Raw genomic sequence first — 27,931 nt, 5'->3', positions numbered from 1 at the left:
AGCTATGTAACACTTAAACATGATTAAGGTGTTACATTTTTCTATTGAAATATAAACATGCTGCACACCTTAAACATGATGCACTATATTTCAATAAACATGATGCACTATATTTGAGTAAAAACAAAATGTCAGTTGCTTTACATTATTGTAATTTATAACTGTAGATACTCTTTTATAAATATTTTAGGGCAAAAATTTGAAACAGTTTGGAGATGAAAATAGCTTTTAACCTAAAATTAACAATACATTAACTAAAATTAAATATTATAAATAAATATGGGGAAAGTTAATTTTTAGGATAATGCTTATATTAATTTTCTTATATTGATTATATCAAGTTCTCCACATGAAATAAAAAAAGACATATGACCATATGTAACTGGAGAATTTGACATAATAGATATAAAAAACTTGACATAAGCTTTTTTTTTTTTTTTTAAATACCCCTCAAGGACATGAGTCCTCACTCCTCAGTCAATTTTCAGGCAATAAATTTTGTAATTGATGCTTTTGCAGCAAATTTTCCTTCTTATTATAATTATAAATTAAATTAAAGTCATAATTAAGAAAGTTTATCATTTTAACTACGTCGTTTAATTTATGGTAGATCGTAGCCGTTCAAGTAGCAGAAAAATCGAGTCCGTCTGTTCAACTCTCTGAGTTTCTTTGTCATTCTTCTCTCTTGGCTCTCTCGAGTCTCAACAACGGCGACTTCTTTTCTCCTCCCTCTCCAGAAATATCTCGTTGACGGGTTATCCGAACTGATTCACCAGCAGGTTCTTGTCACGGGTTTTCCCTCTCCGTTCTTGTTGCCGTTCTTTGATATGATGTTTTAGATCGTTTTGCTTAAGTTGTGCTGTCCAAAAAGTAAAAAACCTGGAAGCATCTTGAGCTTAGAGAATTTGAAAGTTTAAACGATCTGTAAGCATTCAACCTTCTTAAGTTTTTTTTGTTGTGATTTTCACGTTTTATTTTTCTCTTCACATTTATTGGAACAATAATTGTAGGAAGAATTTGAATTTTAAACCGTATTTTTAGAAGTTATTGTGTTGGCAACGCCTTTAACGTTGATTTTCTTGCTTGTTGAGATCTTATAGTCTTTAAAGTTAAGGATATGAATATTATCAAACTTAAATAAGGAACTTGACCAGTAGTATCTGAAATTCTTATCCATGTTTTAAACATGGTCGTGGCCACACATCTAAAGGCTCGAGGCTTATGATATTACCTTTAAAATCAATGCAATTGAGCGAAGAGCTGGGTAAGTTGTTTGAATATCAGTTGGTTCTGGTTTAGAGTCTATATTGCCTTAAGCCTACCAAGTCAAGGTTGCCAGTCATGCTGTATAGATTCCCATATTTGAAAGTTCAACTTTTGTTTGAATATTCTTTCTACCTTTTCTTTTCCTTTATCAATTTACTTGCAAATTAAAACTAATTCCCTTCTCCATTTTGCAGCACAATACTCGATTTCTTCAACAAATTCTTCAAAATAGGAAATCAGATTTTCTAGAGTGGCTTATTAATCATTATTGCACTGACTGGTGGCAAGATTCTTCTCTTTGTATGGTTGATGTCATTTTAGGCTGAATGTGAGCTGCAAATAGGAGGGCTGGCAATGAGAGAACCGACAATGATTCTATCTTCACTAAAATTTAAATTTGAAGATTTTGTTCTTTTCCACCTTCAATGCATTAACACTTAGTATTTTACTGGAATTTGCACTCGATCCCTTCTATCTACGATACTTTTCTATTTGATCAACCTTTTGGATTAGTCACTGGAGCCCTTAGCATCATGGCATCCAAGAAGAAGCAATCCTAGGTTATTGCTTTGCTATCCATGTACAAAGATGAGGAAGATGACGAGATAGAGGATGTTGAAGGAGGAATAGAGGGAGGAGAGCAACAAGAACAAGATGGTGGGGATGTAAGGATTGCAGAGGAAAATCTAGAGAGTGATGCTGAGATGATGAGGATCCCTGATTCTGCTAATGAGGCTACTCTACTGGCTGAAAATGATAGGATGACCCCGGAGAAGAGTAAATTTGGGACTTCAATGCCACCACAGCTTTTGGTTGATATGTTGGTTTCACAGCAGGATCAACAAGTAGTGTCTGTTGAATCTAGGAGGATTAGGAGAGGGACAATTACCATTGTAGACTGTGGTCATGATGAAATAGCAATGTTACCTGAGCCAGAGTTACTCTCTCTTACTTGAATCCACCCCTCTGTTTTTTTTCTCCCAAAAATGCATTTAAGTAGGACTGAGGACACGGCAATTTTGGTATACTATATTTGTCTTCTATACGTTCCTTCATCATTATTTTCTTCCATTGATGGAGTCATGTCTCTTAAACTTGAAAATTGCCCAAAATGTTTAAGACCCTCACGTTACCTTAGGCACCCGAGCCTTGCCATATTTTCCAGGCAGGTTACCTTCTACTAGGAAACCATTTTCTCCTTCTTTATTTTAGGTTATAAGTTAATAACTTATATTTGGTTCTGATATCAGGATGGAGGGCTTGATGGTAATGGTCGACTCATGTTTGAGGAAGAACTTTAAACAACAAATGGTATTTCCCCTTTTGATTAAAGTATGTTATGCTAAATTTATTGTATCCTTTCTTTGGACACCTCATCCCACTATAGGTTATTCTCAGAGAATGAATATTACTTGATTAATCTGTTGGCCGTAAAGAAGAATATCTCAAGAGCTTCACAATGTCATTGATTTCTCTTAGGAACAGAAGAATTTAAAATTTTGACCAGTAATCTGTTCTCTCATTTGGCCAAAAAGTCTGTTCTTTCTAGAACTTGTATAGACAGTTCTGGTAAGATAATTATGAATATGAGCTAATGAATCTGAACTGTCATATTGATAAGGTAATAAACATATAAAATAGTTAAAATTAACTTCTGCATGAAATGTATTTAAGCAAGAACGATTATTCAACTGACCTTTTATATGCAATTTTTTTGCCTATATTTGATTGTTTAACTGTTTAGTTCTCGATAATTGAAGTGCATGAGAGTTTGCCTGAGACTATTAATTCGAGAATATGCCAATCTTTTGGACTTTGGTTGGGTATTTAAGAATAAGATTATTGAAAAAGATGCTCGGACTTTATGTTGGGGTGGTTTTAGTTCACTTTTCCATGAAGTATATTAGATGGGAACAATCCTATTGTTTTATTTTGTTTTTCTGTTTATCATTTTGCCTCTTAGTCCACTGTTTTTTCTCCTCTGAAGAACTTCCTTGAATGTGGTTTTGTAAGTGATTTGCTAGATGGAGCATCATCAGGATCTGTTTAGGTTTTGACACCTAGTAGTCAAGTTAACACTCCTTAGTTTTCTGAGCCATCTCATACCATGCAAGTTGATGCTGTGGCTGGATCAGATGGTGCAGAACATGAAGAAACAGCTCAGGAAGAGCAGAAGTTTGTAGATCCATTGGATAGATTTCTCCCGCCAACACCCAAAGTTAAATGCTCTGAATGCCTACAAGTGATTAATTTTGCAATAATCAATAAATTATTCTCAATAAATTTTAGATATGTCCTAATTTATTGAATTGAATTGGTGTGCTTTGCTCCCTTCCCCTAAAAGAAAAACAGCTATTGTGTGCTTGTGTAGTTTGATGTCTTTTTCCCTTTCTGCTTTGTGCCACACTAGAGCTCCGCTTTTAATTTGCTATGGCTCTTTAAATTCTTAAGCTTCTTATCCATTAATTTTATTATTTTCATATGTTAGTTAGTGAATATGATTAACCAATTTGGCGATACTTTGGAAGAGTTGTAATGCATTATTACACTCTAATCTCTTACGACTTCCAGTCCTATTTGGTGATTGTGCATATATGTAATGTAAAGTACACGTACATACATAATTCTATGGTCCTGTAGAAGCACTTGAATATAGTGATCTATGTTTAGAATTTTGGCATCTAAATTTTTGATTAAGTGTTTTAGTGTGAGAATCTACCCATCCAAAATGAATTTAAGGTGTAAAAGTGAGGAAATCACTCATCTTACGGGTTATTATTGGATGAATTCGGCAGCTGCTCTTGTTTAATTACTAAGTGGTGATATATGGTTTGATTCATTAACATGTTCCCTTTAACATGAATTCAAGACTTATCATTTCAGATATTACTAATTTTGTGATTAAATCATTGAATTATGAAAATAGTGATAATTTGCCAATACTTCTCTGTATCAAGTTTTTTTACCACTAAACATCTCATTGAATGCACCTTATATTATTATATTTTCTTACTCCCTTCTTGACATTCTGTACATGGGAAGTTGAATGATCATCACTTTACTCCTTAATTAGTACACTGGCAGTTTAGCAGTTTTAAGTAATAGTTTAAATTAAAAAAATAATTTCCCTCAATTTTTGATAGAGTAGAAAATTGTATAAAACTATTTTTAGCTTTTGCATATTTGTTGTTCTTTCATGACAATGTGCTGTGATTTTTTATTATTATTGCAGAGAAAGATAAATAAATTTCTTGAGTATAAGAAGGCTAGAAAAAGTTTTAATGCAGCAGTTCACAACAGGAAGGACTATCGGAACCCTGACTTCTTGTTGCATGCTGTGAGGTATCAAGATATTGACCAAATAGGATCTTGCTTTGATAAGGATGTGTTGGACCCTCATGGATATGACCCAAGTGACTACTATGACCAAATAGGTGCTTAACTGTTTCTTCTCTACATCTACTTTCTTGTGCTTCCCTGTACTTGTTTACTTTATGCTCATATTTTACCTGATTTTGTTAATTATATGATACTTCTTGTGTGTTCTTGCAAACATTAATATTTCATGTTTGTCATATTCTAGATATACTGGTCGCTGGTATTTGGGCTATTTAGGCTATTATTGTTCACCATACTAACACCGGACTTGATATCTGGTATTGAACTTGTTTGCCTTCTAACCTGATGTTGAAATTATGTTTTGCCGTTGGATTGTGTTTTTTCTCTTCAAAAGCCCTTTTGATAATATTATTTATGCTGAAATGGACAGCCAACATCTATACATAACTGTGTATGGCTAGTTATATCTGCTTTGGGGTTCTTTCTGTATTTTTTATGAATATGTTGGTCATGATTTTGGAAGTTAAATACTAGCCTAATTTAAGTTTTCATTTGTGAATTTAACCAACTTATTTGTCATGCCATATTTTGTTATTTGTTCATATTTTTCTCAGCACCATCAGATCATTAAGGCCGACTTTCGTCCCTACTTGATGGATTGGTCTTGCAGTCAAGCTCCCTTTAAGTACGTGATACTGATGTTGCTTTACCACCCCTAACTGTCACATAGGCAAATATGAGACGTGGAAGTGACAAGAAAGAGCAGGAGAAGAAAGCCCAGAAAATTGAATTTGTCTCCAGGGGAGCACAACCAGGAATTGTAACTGGTGTTCCAAGGATCAATGTACCTGTTGCAAGTCATAAAGCAACCTAGTTTACCTATGGTATGGCAAAGGTCATTCTTACTACTCATTTTCTATTTTATGCTGATTTTCTCTCTTCTCTCTTCAGGTGGTTTGCCTTTGATGCCTCCTATTGCTGAGACCACCAATCGTGATGGTAGACTGAACAAAAAATAAAAATGGGCGAGGTATTCATTTAAACAAATGCACCAACACGTGCAACTTTCTTCAAATTTTTACACTATTTCAGGGAATAATAATCTTGTTAGGTGGATACTTGCCTACTCGCGCTGCAATTTTGCTGCTAATGCTGATGATGGGTGCGTGCATTTTGCGTGAGATTATGAATAACTTCGAGCTTCTTTATGTATTCTAGAATGGGATGTGTTTGATACTATGACCCTTGTTGTAATGTGGGACAGGCAGCAAAAACGACGAGAGGTGGAAGGTCAAGTGAAACGAAGGAAAGAAGGTCATAAGCTCCAATCATTTTGGTCTGTCAAACTAATACCTCCAACCATTTACCGTCGACAAAAATGTTTGTCTATTCAACAAGTTTTGCTAAGTCCCCATTCTATGCATCATGAAAGGTGGAAAGGAATAGTGTTGTGGTTATCACTGCAGGATTTCACTTAGCTAAATAGTTGGTTTTATTTTGTTTAACTTTTTTTTTACGAGCACGCTCAATCAGGATTTCGAGTGGGATTGTCATTCCAGTTGCTTGCGCCAGTACAAAATGCGTAGTGGTCTATGTATAAGCTTTTCTTTTTTATTTTTTTGGATAATTCCTAATACATGTGAGAGAGTATACAAGTGACCTTTTTTCATTAAAAATGATTTTTTGGGGTTTTAGTTGTCAGTGTGAAGGGCGCCAATGGCAAAAGCAAGTAAAGCGAAAGATAAAATAAAGGGGATCAGGGAGTAATTTTGTTAACTAATATCAAGAAAGTAAAATATGGTGAATTTAAGTGCTAGATATTTCATTCATTCTAGCTAACAGCTTAATATTGACCTAATAGAGTTATTTTCATTATTGCTTACCATTATCTTTTGAAATTTGGACCGTAATAGATAGATTGACGTGATTTAAATCTTTAAATTGGTGTTTAAATTGGTGTGAAAAAATAACTTATCTAACTTGCTTGCAGTTAAGTCCTAGTCAATTACACAATGTAATCGACGGACATAAACCTTGTATCTAATTTCATTTATTGTTCTTCTGTGCCTTCACAGCTCAAAAATGAATGTTGTTTCATACAATTATCAAGAACTCTATGGTCAATTGTGACCAATCTCATTGAACTAATTAGTAATCTTTATAACACAATTAAGCAAACCACACAGATGTTGCATGAAAGCCTCACAATCACAATACACCAATTTCTGAGTCTTTCATACATGAATAAACAAACCACGCTTTGGATAGGGTTTTGTCATGCATCACCCAATTGTTTATGATAAAAACAGTCTCATTTATCAAATAATTGAGAATTCAACAAACGCATCACCCCACAAATATCTGTCCATATTCATCATCTTGTAGTCAATGATTTTGCAGTCTACACTTCGGATGAGTTGCCTGCATTAATCAAGCAAGGAAACCAAGAAGACTATTGAGTGTATTCTACATATATTCATGTTATCAAATATAATTCATTTTGTAGTCAATACTTCAAAAACCTTATTTGTTTTCTTATTTTGAAAGCCGTTTTGTGTTTTTAAAAATAAAAAAAATTAAAAAGGCTTGTTTTGTAATTTGTTGTTAATTTAAAAACCAAAAAACAGAAATATTTTTAAAAACTCAAAAATGAAAACAACTTATAGTTACTTTCTTGTTTTTGTTTTCACATTTCCTATTTTTTTGTTTGCAAAAATTGGAAAAACTTTTTTTCTCCGCTCGATGGCTTTTTTCTCATTTAAAAACTTGAGTTCTCATTGAAACTTCACTTTCCAGTCTCAGTATGTTTATGTTCAAATGCAGTTTTTTGAAACAGATTTTTTTTTGTTTTTTTGTCTTCAAAACTTGTTTTAAAAAACAATTTTATAAAACTATTTTGAGAAAAAAATAAAAAAACAGAAACAAAGAGCCCCTCTATTTTTATCATTCTATTTTGTAAATATATATCATATTTAGTTGAAAACATGGGTTAAATAGTTGGGGTAAACAAATTATCAAAATCATCCTTTTTGAAATACGCCAGCTGTTTCTTTTCTTCTTAATCACAGTTGATCTCTTTAAAAAAAGCAAAAGCAATTCACTAACTCAACCAATACTATACACAGAGAATGTACAGAAACAAAGAAATTTTTTAAAAAAGTAAAAAAAAAAAAAACCCACACACACACACGCATACTCACAAAAAGATGGCTCCCCTTTTCATCCTTTAATATATAGCAGTTCTTGATATTATAGTAACTACTATTGGAAAAGAAATTGAAATAAACATCAACAAGCAACTCATATCTTTTAGTGATAGTAAAGCACAGACAAATGCAGCAAAAACATAAAAATAATTTAAGAAAAAGAAAAAATTTGGCGTATAGGGAGAAAAAAAGAGATGCAAGTTTTTTTTATTTCCAAGCTTGTCCCCCTCATATATGAGGCTTTTATTGATATCATAATAACCACTAGGGAAAAAAACAGCCGATAAGCAGAAAAGTCATGAAAGTAGCGAACCTGGAAAGAATGACAACATGGATGATGGACTTATCCTTCTATATATTAACACTATCCTGCAATAACAAATCATAATATTAGCTGCCTAAAATAGAAGGCAATTTTGAAAAGAGACGTCGTTGACATGAGCACGATACAATCAATTTTCTATTTCCGTGGTCATTAACAACACATTTTCTGAAAAAATATTTGTTAGTATGGGTATGTCATACCTTTGCTGAGGACAGCATTTCTACTGTTTTGTTAAGGTCTTCTTTATCCTTCCATTTCATCTCATGCTTTTCTATTTTTACTCTAGACAACTCTGGTGTTTCCAGTGTTCCTGGACAAAACATCTTCATTTCAGGACATCCAGTTATTTCTATCTCTTCTAATTCAAGGAATTCAAATGTCTGACTTTGTGAAGAGAACATCTTCAAGCTTGGCATATCAGTAAGTTCAATCCACCGTAATCGGTTGAGAGTGATTCCACCTTCTACACCTTCATTGTTCTCATTCAATACAATTTCCTCCATTTTTTTACAATCGTTTATCCTCAAACATTCAAGACTCATCAAGCTTTTGGCAGTTGAACTTGTCACCAAATAGACGAGTTGATGGCATCCAGATATAGACAGGTACCACAAATTTTGAAATGAAGCAGAGGATGGTGCCAACTTGACCAAGCTATGACAACTTTCGACTTCCAGGCTTTTTATTAGGTTTTGATGAATTGGTGGTAGCTGAGAATCATCCTTCCATATGCTTTTGAGTTGATCCAAATAGGCAATGTGTAATTCTTCAAATGGTGGGATTTTTCCCATAAAATCAAGAATCTCATCCTGTGAGGGGAATATCTCCCCAAAGGAACTGTGCTCCACATAAAGCTTATCCAATTTGGGAAATCTCTCAAGGAAGCTATAGGGAAATGTTACCCCTTTATCTGTGAAGCTTTCTACATAAAGAGCACTCACTCTAGGAAAAACATCACTTATCATTGTGATATTCTTCGCATTTAAAGCCATGCTTTCGGTTGTGGAAATTACCTGTAAAATCATAATTAGTAAAACAATTACCATAATGAGTAGGCGATTTAGTAAATTACATCAAGATATTGTTTTCAAGAATTAAAACTTTTCAATGGATCACTCGTCTTTTGCTAATATCTAAAACTTTCATAATTTCACCATGAAATAACATCCACACCTTAAAATTTAAAAAATCCTTTAAATTAACTTCAAAGCCCCTTTCTTTCATCTAAGTTAAATTGAAAAAAAAATCCATAATTTCCTTGGAATTCACATTTAGGGCTGGCCTTTTTTTACTATGAAAATAACCTGTTCAAAGATTATTGGTAAAATTAATATTATAAGAAGGTAGTTTAATAAATCAGGTCAGAATATTTTTTAAAATAATAATTTCTTATATTTATTGTAGATAAAATCTTTCTTAATTGACTAGTTATCTTTATCTAGTACTTATATTTTTCATCATTAATCCCCCCCCAAAAAAAATCACGTTAAAAAAAATAAAATTCTTTGAATCAGTTTATAGGCCCATTTCTTTCCAGTCAGAGATCTACAAACATTATCACACTATTTGCAGTAGTTTGCCACATCCATTAATCATCATTTGCTTATCAGATTTCGTGTGAAATCAGAGTCTTGTAATTTGATGAAAAGTTTATAATTTTTGGGTAGACGACAGAATGTCCAAACTTTAATATTTATATCAGATATTTATCTGATCCTAAATTTTGTAGATGATGAGGAATTATCTAAAAAATGAAAAATAAGAATATCAGTATGTTGGACTGACCTCTTGAATAGTAAACCGGTGTTGGATGGTGGCATTAAGATCAGTCATCCAAATATCTATGTGAGATTCTTCATATGGTCTCGTCACTCGAACATTTTGAAGCTGCGGGGCATGAATGGCTCCAGAACAGAATGTCGTGAGTTGAGGGCACTCTGTTATGGTTACAGATTGTAATAATGGAAACTTGAAAGTATAATTTTGGCTGCAAAATCTCTTCAATCTTGGTAATCCATGAAGTCCCAAAAGCTCCAATTTGCTGAAAATGATTTCCGTGTCCTCATTGTCCTCTTCCTGTCTCGGTATAATTTCTTCAATTTGATTTTGATGGCATATGGATGGTGCCAACACATTCTTCAATTTTGGCAAACAGATTAACCTTAACTCTTTCAGTGGCACAGCCATCGGTGATGACACAATCTCTTTATAATCATTTAAATCTTCAAAATAAAACACTGTCTCCAACATGTCACAAAACTCGACTTCCAATTCTTCCAAGTTGTTTAAATATTTCAGCACATGAAGGGGCACCAATTTCACAATGTCACAATTACTCACACTCAATGTTTTCAAGTTGCCAAATGAGTTGTGTGAAGGTTTGTCATCCCATATCGGCGGAACCAGACTGTTTAAAGAGTCTAATTCTAATATCTCTAACTTTGGGAATGACACCTGTTGAAAGAAAATATAATTAAACGAAAATCTTTTAGCAAAAAATGAAAACGACGTTACTGTTGATTTGCGAGGCTTAGTGTTCATGAAAGATTGTTTAAATGTGTAAGTATAGATCTCGTGTACCACAATATTCTTCAAGAGATTGATAAAAGTTCAGCTTCAAATTTCAAGTTCACCAAACAGAAATAACTAACTAAAAAACGAGAGAATTATAAAATGCTACAATAGCTAGCTTAATGCCAAAGTAAGTAATTTAAGTGAAATAATTTTTGTAGAAATATTGAGACAAGGAAAAATAGAACATATTTGTATTGAACAGAGTAAATAATTCCAATGAAATTAATTTTCACAACGTAAGTTTGAAATTAAGAAGTTAATAAGATAAGAAAATCTTGGTAAGGAAAAAAATATACAAGATAAGAAAAAAATAAATTAATTTTTTGTCCCAAAAAAATAATAATAAATTGATTAGTAAAATATTCTGGCCTCCTTTGTATTGAAAATAAGTAATTTAGTGAGTGGTAATTTGGTTAATTCTTTAAATAAATATATAATTGACTAAATAAGTTATAAATATTTCTCATTTGCTTAAAAATTTTAAAATTTAAATTTAAATAATTTCTATAATCTATCAGACTTAGATAATCTATATTATATGATGAAAAGAATATGTATTCAACATATTTTTTAGCCATTTAAAGAAACGCAAATAAATTAATTTCAATGTTCGTGACGAACAATTAAAATTATAAAATTTTATAATAGACTTAAAATTAAAAAATTTGATTACATTTTAAAAAGTCTGAAAATACATGTATTAAAATTATGTTTTGTGGTATTAAAAATTATTTTTTTAAAAATGAATGTTTAAATAACTTTTAGGTGAAGAAGCAGTATTTTGGTCAAAATAAAAGTTTAAAGGTCAAACTTAATGGTCACCTTACAGTTGGATAGATGGAAATGGAATTTAATTTTACGGTAGTTATACACACACACACACACACACATATATATATATATATGTATTTAAAAGAGAAACTAATTTGACAGTCCTTATGCTTTTATCAAATTTGGAATCACATTCCTGTAGTCTTCTTCTTTTTTTTTTAAATTTTATTAGATCCTTATTATTTGCTCAGTTAGTAACCAAGGTCCCTCCGTTTACAATTGCCGTTACTTTAAGTTAACAGTGGTGAGGTGGCATGACTAGGCACCATCTTACCTCGTCTGGAACACTTCCTCCCTCATTTTCTCTCTTCCTCCTCCAGTCGGTTTCCTTTTTAGAGTAAAAAGCTTATTCAGTTTCCTTCCAAACCAACACCATCATCTCTCTCTCCCCACCATCGTTTTTACTTGCTCTTGTAGAAGCTTCATCTTGTTTCGAATTCCTTCTCAGACGGCGATGTGGATCTAGGTGATGATAGTTGACTAAAAAGAGGACCACAATGTTGTGAGATTCATCGTATTCATCGTCTTCATCCTTGAAATTTTTTTTGGTTGAAAAATTAGCCCATTTAAATAGACGATTAAGTCCAATAGTGAAACGTGGGAGAGGTTCTACTACTCTTTGGCCCACAAAAATAAATTAATAAACAGAGAGAGAATCCGATGATTTTGAAACATGGAGTGAAACTTTTACAAGAAGAGATAAGGATAACGTAACGGTAGTGGCAGGGAAAGAGAGAATATGAAGTGTGTGAGAGAGAGGATGATGTTAGTTTGGAAGAGAACTGAGTGGAGGCGGGGGGGAGAGAAGATGAAGGCGTAGGGGTTACAGGTGAAATGAAGAACATGATGCTAGTCAGATCTTGAACAGTGCCACGTCAGTGTTGTCATCTTAAAGTAACGCCAATCATAACGGGAGCAAAAATAAGGATGTAATAAATAGAAAAAAAAATTATAAAAACCTGATTCCAATTTGATAAAAGTTTAAGGATTGCCAAATTAATTTTCCCTTTTTAAAATAAAGGGAAGATTTCTATAACTTAGGTAAAACACAAGGCTAGTTAGTATATTTTACTGCAAATTGATTTGAGCATACCTTATGATTATTTGTTGCTGGGTCTTCAATGTTGAAATCCGTTTTATGCTCTTCCGCTTTCAATCTTGGTAGATTAATGAGTTCTAATCTTCTCAACGCACTAAACGTGATTCCACCTTCGACATCTTCATTATTCTCATTCTTTAGAATTTCCTCCATCTTTTTGCAATTCACTATTTCCAACGTTTCAAGATTCACCAAACTTTTGGCCGCTGAATTTGTCATTAAATAGATGAGCTGATGACATCGGAACACCTTCAACACTGTCAAATTGTGAAGTTGTTGAATTTGATGGACAATGAGTGATGGGAATATCTCCTTAAAAGAACTATTCCCCACACGAAGTTCAGTTAGCCGCGAAGATCTTTCAAGCAATGTACACAGAAATGTTGCCCCTTCATCATCAAATCCGTCTATGTGCAGATTTTCCATTTGAGCAAGACAGTCTGCTGGAAATTGGTCATTACTTATCATGCTGACATCATACTCAGCTAACACCATCTCTCTTGATGCCACAAATCTCTGTAAAACAGATATTGAGTCACAAGCATGGTAATATTAATATATTAATTATGTCGCAACTTCTAATTGAATCAGTAATATTATTTTGTTTTTTATTGTGTCCCAAGATCAAATGCGCTCACTAGAAGTGCAAAACATTTTGATTTCATTTATTTTTCATAATGAATCTTGGAAAAGAAATAATTATATCAGCCACGACAAAAAACAATAATGCCAACACATTTCACTCTGCATCGCATTAATCATTAAACTAGGATGTAATTGTTTGGGATATTTTATAATTAAAGTTATGTAATTAAAAAATGATAACTGCTCCCTCCAGTTCTTTTTATAAAAATTTGAAATTTGAATGGTCTTAGTTTTTTTTATAAGAGCCAACTTGGATTTGTCTGAACATTTAATATGTTTTTATCTTTTTTGTCTCTAATTAATTTTATACATTGCATTAATTAAAAGGCTAACAACTTGCTATATTATCTTATCTTTCATTTTTTTTTCTCATTATTACTCTATTTTCTCTCTTATTTTTTCCCCCCATAACTAAGGGTATATGTGGGAAAAAAAATTCATTTCTTATTGAAACATTTCACTGTGTATCCCATTAATTAATTAATTATGATGGAATTGTTTGGGATGTTTTTGGGATGTTTTGTAATTAAAAAATGATAACTAAAATTTTAGTAGAAACTTCAAAACCGAAACATGTATAGGTATATTTATATTAAATATCATAACAATAGAACATTTATAGATTCATATTTTTGTAAAAGCTGGAAATAGGAAGAATGGAGCATTCTAGACATACCTGTTGGTATACTGTTTTGTTAAGATTGGTGTCCCAAATTTCATGATGTTTTACCCCCCATTCTTGTGACACTTGAACTCTTTTAAGAGATGGTGTCTCAATGAGTCCTGAAGAGAATACTTTGAATCTTGGACATTCTATTATGATCAGCTGATCCAATAATGGAAACCTCAAAGTATAATTGGCAGCTTATCAAGTTTCAAATACCGCAACTTGGTGAAAACGACTTCCTCATCGTCATCATCCTCTCCTTCCTGCTTCCATATAATTTCCTTTATGTCAAAGCACCGACTAATTGAGAGACTTGTGAGATGGACCAAGCTTCGAGCAACTGATGACGTCATCAGAGTGGTCAACTCATAACAAAATGCCACGTGGAGATGTGTGAGATTTGGTGAAGAAACTAAGAGTGGTACCAAGCTTGTGATTTTGGAAACACGTTCAAGAGTCAATTTTATTGGAAGAGGAACATCATCCCCTCCAGAAGCCTTCTTAATGTCACCCCCCAATATCAGCTCCTCTAAATTTGGAAAGCTCTTCCACAACAATTTGTATGAAATAGTCGTTGCTTTATGATCAACGTATAGACGAAGCAGCTTTACTTTGGGGAAGTGGTACATTGAAAGCTGGCCACTCCTTATCATTTCTGCTTCTTTAACCCCTAATGTTAACTCCTCCAAATTATGAGTGACCTGCACAATACATAAATCATAACTAAATGTAACAACTAATCAATATGTCAAAATCCAGCACTGTGCATTTTTTTAGGAGGGTATCTTCAAATTTAAATTTGATACATCCACAATTTTTACATATGTGTATTTTGTAACTACAAATATTAAATATGATACATTAAAATGAATACAAATTGATTATCACACACAAATGTTATTCCTCACTTCCTTTGTTTTAAATAAAATATAAAATTAAAGCTTACAATGTCTTGAAAATGCGGAAAAAAAAAAAAACTACTCCCCGATTCAATGACACACCTCTTTTTGGTGAAGATGGAAAACTGAGCATGGGAGTCCCACCATTTTTAAAAAGAAAAAATAGAACATATTTAATTTATTTCTAATATCTATTATTAATTAAAATAATTATTATGAATTATTCTTTTTTAGCTATTTAAGTGAATAACCAAATTAATCTTAAACTACATTATATTCAAATAAATGGTTTAGTAACAGGAATAATTCACATACTTGAGTACTCAAAAATATCAAATTCAAACGTGCTCTTAGACTGTGAAACAAAATATGTTTCATTATTTATTTTAATGCTTAAATTTATTTTTTGCTCTTTTATTAGATTGTTTTCAAAATAAATAACACATGAATAGCTAATTTAGAGATGTACCTTGCATTGGGACAGTAGAGGATATTTTGAGTCTAATGAGCTCCCTTCCTCGTGTATTTCTGATGAACTTGAGACTTCCTTTTCAAATATCTCCAATTCACCACAACTGCTAATAGATAATCGACAAAGATGTGGCCATTCTAATGTGTGTCTCTGTGGATAGAAATTCCTCAAATTTCTAAGCGAAGAAAGCTCAAGGAAAGTCAACCTGGGAAACTCTAACAGAGGAGCAACAAATTCTGAAACTTGATCCTTCGCAACAATCACATCTATACCACAATATTCTATTCGAAGCTCTTCAAGATCACGAAGCATGCCTTTGGCTATAGATGCAGGAAACAGACTAGTGAGGCTATCACAATAGGAAACATGCACGCTCCTTAGACTCGGGAAGGAGACGTCTCCTTTATAGTGATTGCTCCACACATTCTTCAATTTTCGCAATTTATAAAGCGCTAACTTCTTCAGTGGCACAATCACTGATGATGACTCCGCCTCTTTATAATCATTCAAGTCTTCAAAATCAAACACCAACTCCAACGTGTCACAGTCCCTAACTTCTAGTTCTTCCAAGTTGTTTAAAGATTTCAGCACAGAAAGGGGCACGAATTTCACAAAGCCACAACTTTTCACAAACAACGTTTTCAAGTTCCTAAATGAGTTGTGTGAAAGTTGGTGCTCCCATATCAATGGAATCAAACCGATTGAATTAGATAATCGCAATGTCTCTAATTTTGGAAGCAACACCTGTAGTTTACAGAAAATATGATCAAATGAAAATCACTTTTAATTCACAGACTTACTTTTCATAAAAGATTTTTTAAATGTCTAGATAAAACTTTCATCCATAATATTTTTCAAGAGATTGCTGAAAGTTCAATCTGAAATTCCAAGTTAAAAAAAAAAGTAATCAAAAAATGAAAAAAAACTGTAAAATGCTATTTTAGCAAGCTTAATACCAAAGCAAGTACTTCTAGTGAATGTAATTTTTGTAGATACGTTAATAAAAAAAAGAACAAAATAAGAACAAACTTGAAAAATGCCACAATAGCCTGACAGCAAAGTAAACAATTCTAGTAAAAATTAATTTTTGCAGGTAACTAAGTTTGAAGTTTTGTCAGAAAATTAAAACAAAAAATAAGAATAATTACAATGATTAGTCATCAAAACCACGAGCCACATTCTCAGATATTTTAGTGACAGGGACAATTTCCAAAAATATCAAATTAAGGTGCTTTTAGGCTGAGGAATAATTTGAGGCATCATTATTTATTTTAATACTTGGAGTTAGCTTTTCTCTTTTATTAGCTAATTTTAAGTCATTAAAAAAAAAAAAAAAAAGAAAGCTGCAACCTTCCATAATAGCCTAACAGCAAAACAAGTAATTCTAGTGAAAATGATTTTTGCATACAAGTTTGAAGCTAAGTTTTGTAGGAAGATAAAATAAGAAAAAATGTGAATAAAATAATCTGAACATACCTTGTTCAGAAGCGACTCAGACATTTTATTGGATATGTTATTTGTTGCTGCTTCATGATGTCCTGAGTTCCAAACAATGGACTCAATAGCATCGTTACTTTCAATCTGAAGATGCCTTAAATGCAGAAATGATCTTCCATCATGACCATGTAGAACATTTTCAAGCCCATTAGATCCATATAAACACAAATCGTCAGCTCCTTTCATCAACTTTCGAACCCCAGGCTTCAAATGGATATCACTCTCAAGCTCAAGTCTCAATACCTTTGAAGTTTTATAGCTGACCGTCCACCATTCCCACTCCCAGTGCTTCCCAATGAGTATTTTGTATCTCTTCAAATTCATATCTAAGAACAAATTCTCCGGCAACATAGAGACATTAGGAATATCAATATCGAGAGAACAGATTGGCAAGCCCTTCAACTCGTCAAGACTTGCGTTTTCATTAGCTTCAGTAGATCCTTCAACTTTCCACTGGTGAAAGCTATTTGCCATAAGCAAAACCCCAATTTTTTAAAGCTAGATAGCAGTTTTGGTGGAATCACTTTGAGCTTGGAGCAATGGGCTAAATTCAACATTTGTAAAGAAGTTAACTCTGCCAATTCAATAGGTAGTTGTTGAATTTCAGAGTAAGCAAGACTAAGGACTTCTAACTTCTTCAAGCTTCCAACCTCAATTATGTCTTCTAGCAAACAAGAGTGGAGACGCAATGTTTTTAGTTTTTGCAGGAACATGAGTGATGGTAGTGACGAAATATGCATATTGGTAAATGCCAACACTTTCAGCTCCTTTGATGATTTGAAAAACATCCTAGGTATGGCCAAATCACGTTTTGTGCTGTCTAGCAGAAAGAATTCTAATCTTGGACCATGAAGCTCTTCTGGAAGGTCACTGATGTCACTCTTTTGCAAGCAAATTCCCTTGTAGTCTTCAATCTTATTTTTTTCAGGCCATTCCTTCAAGCTTCCATGCCTCACAATGAATGCATTTAATTCATTGGTTGCAATCGATATTGCAAAATCTCGAAAGACGTCATGTATTGTAAAGTAATGACTAGAAAAGCTATCAAGAAATAAGTTTAATGATTTTAGCTTACTTACGGCAGCAGAGACTCCAATGTGGGCATCTTCTATGTTTTCTATGCTATCAAGAATATCTAACCCCATAGAGTACATGAGTAGGTCATCAATTGAGGGATCATGGGACAGCATGGCAGAGAGCAAGAAGATACGTTTTTTCTCTGAGCTTAGACAATCATAACTCGACTTCAATATCGCATCCACCTCTTTAATTCCTGTGATGTTTCTCCTTAAAGGATGATTCAATCGTTTACAGAAATCTTGCCACTCATCTAGATTTGTTCCCCTTAATGCCTTGGCAGCTGTTGCAATCGCTAATGTCAAGCCATGACACTTTCGAACAATCTGATAGGCTGTAGATATCAAGTTGTCAGGAGTGCTTGAGTCAATAGGAAGTTCAGAAATCCTCTTGAACAACTCTAATGCTTCATCCTCTGACAAAACATCCACTTCGATAATTTCTTCACATTTCATGCCATTTGACAGCAAACTCTTATTCCTTGAAGTTAGTAAAATTTTGCAGCATTCATTCTTTTTGCTAGAACTTCCAACATCAACAAAGGGAATTCCAACTTCACCTAAATCAAGTTCCTTCCAAAGATCATCCAATATTAGGAGCATATTCTCCTCTTGCTTCAACCTTTCACATAGACGATAAGCTCTTGCTTCAAATTTTTCATTGAGTTGAAAACCCAGCTTCTCTGCAATCTGGCCTTGAATCTTCTCAACATCCAATTCATTAGAAACAGTTGCCATGATCACCTTTTTAAACATGTTTTGATTCTTCGCCTTCTCTGCCACCTCTTTAGCTATAGTGGTCTTGCCAACACCGCCAAGCCCACACAATCCGACAATATTAACACTAGGATTATGTAAGAGCTCCATAATTTGATTCACAATTTGCGTTCTAGAACCAATCCCTTCATTGCTTTCTCTGTTGAGTAATTCTGGCATCGATGGGGGAGGAACAGGATATGAGACCCTATCAAAGTTTCTCTTCCCATAGATTTCAACAACTTGTTGGGCCATTGCCTTTGCTCTTTTGCTTAGTTTATAACGTAGCCACAGGTTGGGACAGGAAGTTACGTTACACTCTGTTTTTGCTTGACTCTCTTCTTCATGAAACATTTGTGTTTGCGTTAAAATCTCATCTACTTTGCGCAACCAATGCTGAACTTTCTCTTCAATTTGTTCTAAATTTTTTCTAGCATTATCTATTTGCTGTTGTTTGGAGCTTCTTTCAAGGGTGAGTTCCTTAAGTCGTTCATTGAGCTCCTCAATGTTTCTGTGATACTGAAACAGATAACGAAGCTGCTCCCAAGTTAGATCGATCACTAGATCCCGGAACTTGTCAGCCAAACTACTCAATGTTCCGCAAGTGATATCCATTGAATATGCACTCTGTTAAAAACATAGCCAAAACTCAATTAAACTTGGGTTGTGAATTGATGCAGAAATATTGGCACCCTTCAAACAAATGTCTCACCTTTTTTTGTTCGAATTAATGACGATGAAAACTTGATTTCCACTTTCCCCTGTCTTTCCTTTTTCACCCTGTGGAAATCAAAGCAAGAGTTTGGTCATTCAAATGATCACGATTGACAATATTAAATTATTTGCAGTCAGAGTATTTTTTGTTTTCATTCATGCAATATCAAGACATGATCACTAAATTTTGCACCCCCTGCAAATAGATATTTGAAATTCTAGAACACGTCACCATGCAGGTGAGATAAGGTGATAGGCAAGCTTATCATTAAACAATTAGGACATAAATTTAAAGTGCAGTTTTCTTTCTTCTTGAAGGAGCATAAAAAACCAGCAAAGTTAAAAATGACCACAATAAAGGAAAAGTGCCAGCAAAAAATGCAAAAGGAGAAAACTTACGATTTTCTTTTTTTTTAATAAGAAAAAGAGAAAGAAAAACCAAAATTGCAGAAAAAATGTTTAAGAACAAGTTTAGAAATCAAGAAACAAGAAGTAAGGAATGCTGTGCAATTATGAAAGAAGACACACAGAACCAACAGAAATATGGCATAAATTAGTGACAAGTGCCAAGAAAAGGAATAAAATTCAGAAAAAAAAATTCTGAGAAAATGCTAAAGAAGAAGCAGGCATGAGGCTTTGGGAGGAGCAGATCGCAAAGGCTCTCGTGCATAGAGGAGTCAATGCAGCATATAGCGATGAATGAGACCCAAATTAATTAAAAAGAAAAGCGCTAAAGGCACTTTTTCAAAGTTGATTCGAAGCACATGACATTGGCAAAACACTTAGTTATGTTTGATACAAGACATTAAAAATAAGAGATTGAGATTGAGATTGAAAATGAAAAGAAATAGTATTTAACATGAAAGATTGTTTATTATATGAGATTAGACAAACTAATATATGTAGGATTAAAAAATATCATATGAGAAGTGGTATTTTTCAATTCTATTTTTATGAGATTGTCTAATCCTATATAACAAGTAATTATTTATATTAAAAAAATTTTAATATTTTTTAATTTTAATTTTAATTCTTATCCTTTATTTTTAATGTTTGGCGGGCACGCATTTAAATTTTAAACACTTCAAAAAAAATGGCGCGTAGGGTCTAACGTGTGGGTCCCCACAATTGTTACTTTACTACTCTTTTTGGTTTTAAATATATACAAACTAATTAATTAATTTATATGAATTTAAAAAATTAGGTGAATCGCGCTTCCATGAGGACGCGTCAAAGACTCCATCGTTTGGCCTTTTTGAGAGAGAGGGGGAGTGACAGGAAAAAAATGGCGCGTAGGGTCTAAAGCGACAAAAGAAGCGTGTCGGTCCCCCACAATTGTTACTTTACTACTCTTTTTGGTTTTAAATATATACAAACTAATTAATTAATTTATATGAATTAAAAAAATTAGGTGAATTCCTTATATGCAAAGGGATATGAGCTAGTTTTCTTAAAATATTACTCATTTTAATTATTTATATTGAAATAAATTATGTCATAGCACATAAATTAGGAAAAATCCTAATTAAATCCTACTGAAATACTTAAAATTAAATCGAGGCCTACACTTTTAACAAATTCTTTATTAGGACATAAGACCTAATTAGAAATTGCTGAATATTGTTAAGTAACTATAATGCTCCTCTTTAGTTAAAAATGAAAATTAATTATTTTATCCCTCTAAAGTGGTTCATCATCTCTTATTATTAATATTTAGACAAAAATATAAATAATTTTTTAGCGTTTGAAATTTTGTAATATAACTAAAATCTTCAAAATATTTTCATAAAACATTTCAAATTATAACATATGTAATCTTTAAATAAATATTTTTAATATTTTTTTCTTTTCAGGTTGTAAATATTTATTTTAAAATTTTAAAATATTTTAATTATAATAAAAATTTAATATTAAATCGTAATCATTTACGTTTTCAATTCGATCCAACATTGTTTAAATAAATAAAACTAACGTAAATTACAAGAACTGAAAATAAAAAATATTTATAATTTTACTTATATTTGTAATTTAACATGTTTTATTAAAATATTTTTAATAGTATAAGTTATATATACAAATTTCAAACATTGTAAAATTACTTATATGTTTTTTGGTCTAAAAAAATCATAAGAGATGAGAAATTACTTGGAAGAGGTATATTAATCAAGTTTTCTTTTTAATTGAAGAGGGACATTTTGGTGATTTAACAACATTTAAAAATCCTTAATTAGATCTCATGGCCTAATTAGAAATTTGCTAAAAGTGTAGGCCTAAATCTGAATTTAGATATTTCAGCTGGACTTAATTGGGATTCTCCCTATAAATTATACAATTATCTTATTTAAGATTGTTGAATGTTATTGCGAAAATACTTTTTTAAAGGAAAAGGCAAGAGCAAGGCGCTGCGAAAATGTTTTGAAAATTGTACAAAACAAACCATCCTTATATTTTCAGGATTTTATTTTCATATACCAAAATATTAATTGATTATTAAATTACACATTTTAAGCCAAAATATCTCCCTCTAATAAAAATGCTGTTTAAATTTAGTTCAAAATTATAATTTCATAACATATATTTTCAAACTTGTTTTATTCATATATTAAATTTAAATGTCTAATTCATGTGAACTCTCCGTTTTCAAACTCAGGTACTAATTAATGATTCCAATATTAAAAGCTAGAAGAACCAATTAGTCAAAGTTTCAATAAAATTAATATTTAATGGATTGAATTATACATAGTTAAAGACTTAAAGTTTAGTCAATAATCATGTTACAATTATGACACCAAAATATTAATTTCTCCTCTAAAAAACTCTGATTTTAGCAACCAAAAAAAAAAAAACAAGAGGGTATCCTTAGACATAATGTAAAACTAGGAAGCCACACCTTAACGAGTTACTTGCCTTCGATATATGGTTGGAAGCGGGAACAGGCTTCTTCTTCTTTTGCTTGGTTGCTGCCTATATTCAGAAACACAAGAATATGCTGCAATTTCAAGGTGAACTTAGTTAATACAGATCAATTAAACACAGACTGACTTTGGCATGAATATATGCTTTCAAACTTACAGTAGTCGCCGATGCGAAACTTTGCAATTTCAAGGTGTATGTAAACCTCAATCTCCCAATAGTAATCAGCTTTCCTCAGTGTTCCAACACAGATCAAGCATGAGAGACCTCTCTTTTTATGATGTTTTGAACAATTTTGAGAAACAAACACTTCACAAAAATAGAAGACAACTATAAAATGAGAAAGTTTACCAAGGAAGATGACGAACTTGTGAAGTTAAACAGGAAAAACAACATCAACTAAATAACAAAATGTTACAAATACGATGAAAAAGCAGTTTTTTAAAAAAAAATTAGGATTTTTTTTTTTGGAGGAAATATCACAAAACCAGAAAAATAAAGTTGAAAATGATCACAACAAAGAAGAGCCAGAAAAAAAAATGCAAAAGGAGCAAATTTAGGATTTCCTTGAGAACTTATCTTTTAACATAGGTGAGATAGAGAGACAACAGAAATCAGGAAACACAAGCAAAACCCAAAGTGCCCAAAAGACGTTAAGGAAAGAAAGAATTAGCAAGGAGTGATGTGAACAGTGAAACTATGAAAGAAGATTTAAGAGCCAACAAAAGTTGCAAAAGCTCTAAATTCAGAAAGTAAGGAAAAAGGAAATCAGAAAGTGGAAACTACAGAGACGATGAAGTAAAAGAAGAAGCTGAGAAAGCAATAGAAATTAGCAGAAGGGAGAAAGTAGTAAGAGGCTTATGAAACTATGGAGGAGGAGGAGGAGGAGGAGATCTGAAGCCTTAGTTATAAGGAGTAGCTACAAAGTCTCTGGTTGAGATTGTTTATCTTCTTTTTTCTTTTTTATTTTTTTGGTCGAGAAACATATAACACAAAGGAAACTGCGAAGATGATGGAGTAAAAGAAGAAGTTGAGAAAGCAGCAGAAATTAGCAGAAGGCTGAAAGTAGGAGATTTATGAAACTCTGAAGAAGAAGAAGCAGATCTAAAGCTTTAATTGGGAGGAGTGGCTACTGAGTGGAGTCAAGTCAATACAGAATGGTTCAGACACTGTGCGGTTTATATTATTATTATTAGGGGAAAACACGTTGTACGATTTAGGAGAATCATTTGCGTGTCCCATCTTCCAAAGAGTGTTGAAGCTTTTTTCTGAGAATATTTCAATTAAAGACCACGGATAGAAATTAATTTTAAACAATCTTCAAAAAAATCTGAAATTTCAATTAAAGATTTTGAAATTTTACCAAAAGACCCAAAAGCAAACTGAAATTAATTACTGAAACCATTTTACTGAAATACTCTATGAACTGTATTTACTGAAAAGGAAGAAGGAGGAGGGAAAAAGAAGAGCTTGGCGCGTGAAGTAAACTATTTTTTCTAAAATTTTCATTCTGTTGAGCATAGTTGGGTTGTGGTAGTTGAATAATACAGAAATGAGTGTTAAAATGTATGGGTAAGTAAGTAGTGAGAGAGAAAAAATCTGATATAGCTTTTAAGTTTAGAAAGAGATTATTATCTTCTTCTTCTTTGAACTTAATAAACATGAGCTACCAGTGATTTTTGAAAAGTGGGTGAGAATGGGTGAATACTAACTGTAATACGTTGTTGAAGAAACTTAGGAAGGGAGAACTGAAAGGAAAATGGGTGAATGTGCTGAAATGGATGATATGAAAACGAAATGTGCAGAAAAATGATAACTTGCAATTGTAAAAATATGTATTTGGATTGTAAATTTGCAAATTGGAGTTGTGTAAGAAAATGACAATTTAACGTTATGAAAACCAGTATTTCTGATGTAAACCTGCAAATTCCTATTATTAACGCATACTATCTATTATTATTAAAAGTTGATTGAAATTGATAGTTGAATGATGTGTAGTAACGGATTATAAATGGTTACTAGGGGCGGGAAATAACTACTTTGTAAAAGTATGAGTTGATTAAGTGCTTATCTATGAATACATTATTTTTAGATTTCAATCTCGTACTCCATTGTGTCCCATGTTTGATGGTTCTTAACATTGTGTAATAAGAAGAACTCAGTTTCCTGAGGCTAGACGTGCTGTGACAGCTCATTACTTATGCAAGAAATACATGGTTGGTAGCTGTTGTACAACTACTTACAAAGATACAGACACAACCAAGAGAAAATTGAAGAAGGATTTGTAACCTCAAGATGTCTTTTATATTAGCAAAGGATGTGTCAATTTTTATGTATAATGATTACCCATAATTTCATTTTCAGTGCAATGAATTATATATATGTGTTTATTACATGTCTAGTAATGATAATATATTTTTCCCTACAAATTTCATACTTTGAGTGCAAATGTTGACTACTGGAATTAGAAAATTTGCAACAATAATAGCTAAGTTTACAATAGGGGTCTTTGTTTTTGCAAGTGCTTTTTTTAAATACTCCTCTGGTCCTAAATATAAGACCCTTATACTAGTGTGTATAAAGGTCTCTAGTATAAGAGTCTTATGTTTAGGACCGGAGGAGTATAACTTAACCATCATGCTAGAGTCTATCAAGTGTATTCACGATTGGGTTTAGACAATTTGCAAAAGGCGTTGGGAAATTTAGAACTGGAACTCGTGTATTCGTAAGTGAACTTATGATTACGTAATTGGCAACAGGAGTTAGGGAATGTGTTAAAATTATATGTGCACTACAACAGGAATTAGAGAATTTGCAAAAACAATACATTAATTAACAACAGAAATACATCTATTTACAAATTGACAAAATTTTTCATACATTTATAGTTTTACCAGTCAATTTTAGCACAGAACTTAGGATAGCTTGTTGTCACATACAGTCATGAAATATTTCAACTATCAATTCATCACACGAAAAGGATTACAACCCACTACCAAATATGGCCACTTACTCTCGTGTACTGTTCAACTGTGATGTTTGTCTCAAGTCTTTTTCATTGTTGCAAACATAAACATGCCAACTATTATTGTTGTACTCAATTAATTGTCCTACTTCAATATCATTGATACGGTCCAAAAATGTTTTCCTGTTCAAACTAATTGTATCGTTCATTTTATACTGACCACTACCTGGACCTGGACAAACAGCATTCGCTACCATGCTTTGTAGTTTTTCATATATCATCCTTTTATTGATCAATCTTCTACTTATAATACTCCTTTCATATACCAATTTTTCTTCTAAGGTCTTCACAAATTTCCCTCCATATGGAAGATGCAAAATAGTTGTTTTTTGCCACCAGTAGCCACTTATAATCCGTTGCTGCACATCATTCAACTATCAATTTCAATCAACTTTCAATAATAATAGACAGTATGCGTTAACAACAGGAATTTGCAGGTTTACAACAGAAATACTGGTTTTCATAAGATTAAATTACCATTTTCCTGCACAACTCCAATTTGCAAATTTACAATCTGAATGCATATTTTTACAACTGCAAGTTGCCATTTTTCTGCATATTTCATTTTCATATCACCCATTTCAGTACATTCATCCATTTTCCTTTCAATTCTCCTTTCCTAGATTCTTTCAATAACGTATTACAGTCAGTGTTCACCCATTTCACCCACTTTTCAAAAATCACTAACATCTTATGTTTATTAACTTCAAAGAAGAAGAAGAAGAAGATAACAATCTCTCTCTAAAGAAGAGGAAGATAACAATCTCTTTCTAAAGTTAAAAGCTATATCGGGTTTTTTCTCTCACTACTTATGTACCGATGCATTTAAACACTCATTTCTATATTACTCAACTATCACAACCCAGCTATACTCAACAGAATGAAAATTTTGGGGAAAACGGTTTGTCTTAGGCACAAAGTTCTTCTTTTTCCCTCTTTCTTCTTCCTTTTTAGCAGATACAGTTCGTAGGGCATTTCAGTAAAATGGTTTCAGCAATTAATTTCAGTTTGCCCCTGGGTCTTTCAGTGAAATTTCAAAATCCTTAACTAAAATTTCATTTTTTTGGGGGGCTGTTTGAAATTAATTCCCATATGTGATCCTTAATCAAAAATTTCCCCCTTTTTTAAACTATTGACTATAATTAACTAATTTAAAAAAATTAAAAATTAAAAAATTATTTAATTATAACATGTATTACATTATTTTTTAAAATAGTTATGTATACTATCAGCTAGAAAAATTAATTTAAAAATAATAAAAATAATATTTTAAATTTTTTTAAAATCTTTCTAAATTAAATAATTGAGTCTTGAGGATGGACCAATTTAAATAGCAAAAGGGACCCGGCGGAATCGGACGCGCTCCTGAAGCAACTGGGTTCCACTTCAGGGGTTCTTCATGGTGGAAGCGCCGGGTGATTACAAGAAAAATGAGTTGTGATATTTTCAACTTTCAAGTAGAATTTTAAGAAGCATTTGTGATGTTTTTTACTTCAAAAAACAATGGAAAAACCTTTTTACAAATATTTTTATTTTTCTTAAATTTTTAATTTAATATCTATGTATTTTAATTAAATTATTTATTTTTTTTGCCAACACTAAATTATTTAATTTTATTTCATTAGAATTATCAACTCCTGAAATTTGCTGTATTTGTACTGTCAGCTACTATTAACAATGCTAACCGAATAAAATTAAATATTTAATTAAGAGAGAAAAACATTAAATATTAAATTAAAAAATCGAATGAGAAGATAATTTTCTCAAGAAACAACAAAATTACAAAAATAAATTTGATGATAATCAAAACAAGCAAGACTACTCATGCGATCATACGAAGTTACATGTCCGTCATATGATAATCTTATCCATTATAATTTGGAGACTTTTTTATTAGGCCTTACACCAACTCTAATTAACAATATTAGTAGCATCTGCTAAAGCAAATTTATAGCAATATATATGAGTTATCATACAAACTTCCTTCGATTATTATTTTTGTAGGGTTAAAGATCATTTTTGTATATAGAAGTATTTTTGCCTCAGACAATGGGTGAAGACTCCGTTGTTTTTCATTGTTATCCCTTCGTTTCAAGTTGCCTCGTTGAGAGAGAGATGGAAACAATGGCTTTGTGGGTCTAAAAGGGACAGATGTAGCATGTGGGTCCGCCAAACTGTCGGGAAAGACCGAGAGAAGACCTTCCGTATGCTTTATTTTAAAACCATTTTTTTAAAAACTATTTTATGATTGGTGCTTTCTGGAGCTCATGCTTCTACTGGTTCTCAAAAGAAAATATTATAAATTTAGAAAACATTAAATTGAAATATTATATTTATGATAAAATTTAACCCTCCAATAAACTTTTATAATGATAACTGGAGGTAGTATTATATAGGGTGTGTTTGGATTGGCGGTGGAGAAGTAACTTTTTTTCAATCTGACTTTTCCAGAAGTCAGATTGAGTAAAAGTCAGATTGGGTAATGTGATTTATGTTTGGATTAGGTTTCAGAAAAAAGTCAGTTTGAGAAGCTGAAACTTGTTTGGATGATAAATGTAAAAGTAAGTTTGAATGTAAAATGACGTAAAAGGACATGAATTCTATTAAATAGCACATATCTAATATTA

At 32.3% G+C, this 27,931-nt stretch overlaps 1 long non-coding RNA gene and 1 pseudogene across 1 annotated transcript; one reads left to right on the top strand and one right to left on the bottom strand.

The window, feature by feature from the left end:
• Positions 1 to 1,844: 1,844 nt before the first annotated feature.
• LOC114726309 (uncharacterized) lies at positions 1,845 to 7,064 on the top strand (annotated as a pseudogene).
• Positions 7,065 to 8,856: 1,792 nt separating this feature from the next.
• On the bottom strand, positions 8,857 to 27,552 carry LOC114726308 (uncharacterized). Its single transcript, XR_003738496.1, has 3 exons — positions 27,543 to 27,552; positions 10,290 to 10,297; positions 8,857 to 8,939 (listed from the first exon to the last, which is right to left on the bottom strand). It is a non-coding gene; the product is annotated as an uncharacterized LOC114726308 (long non-coding RNA).
• Between the last annotated feature and the right edge of the window lie 379 nt (positions 27,553 to 27,931).

Source organism: Neltuma alba, unplaced genomic scaffold (assembly GCF_004799145.2).
Source record: "Neltuma alba isolate B1F8T4 unplaced genomic scaffold, ASM479914v2 tig00012364_pilon, whole genome shotgun sequence".
NCBI lineage: Eukaryota > Viridiplantae > Streptophyta > Magnoliopsida > Fabales > Fabaceae > Neltuma > Neltuma alba.
The sequence above is the reverse complement of the archived record's forward strand: the minus strand, read 5'-3'. Positions and strand labels throughout refer to the sequence as shown.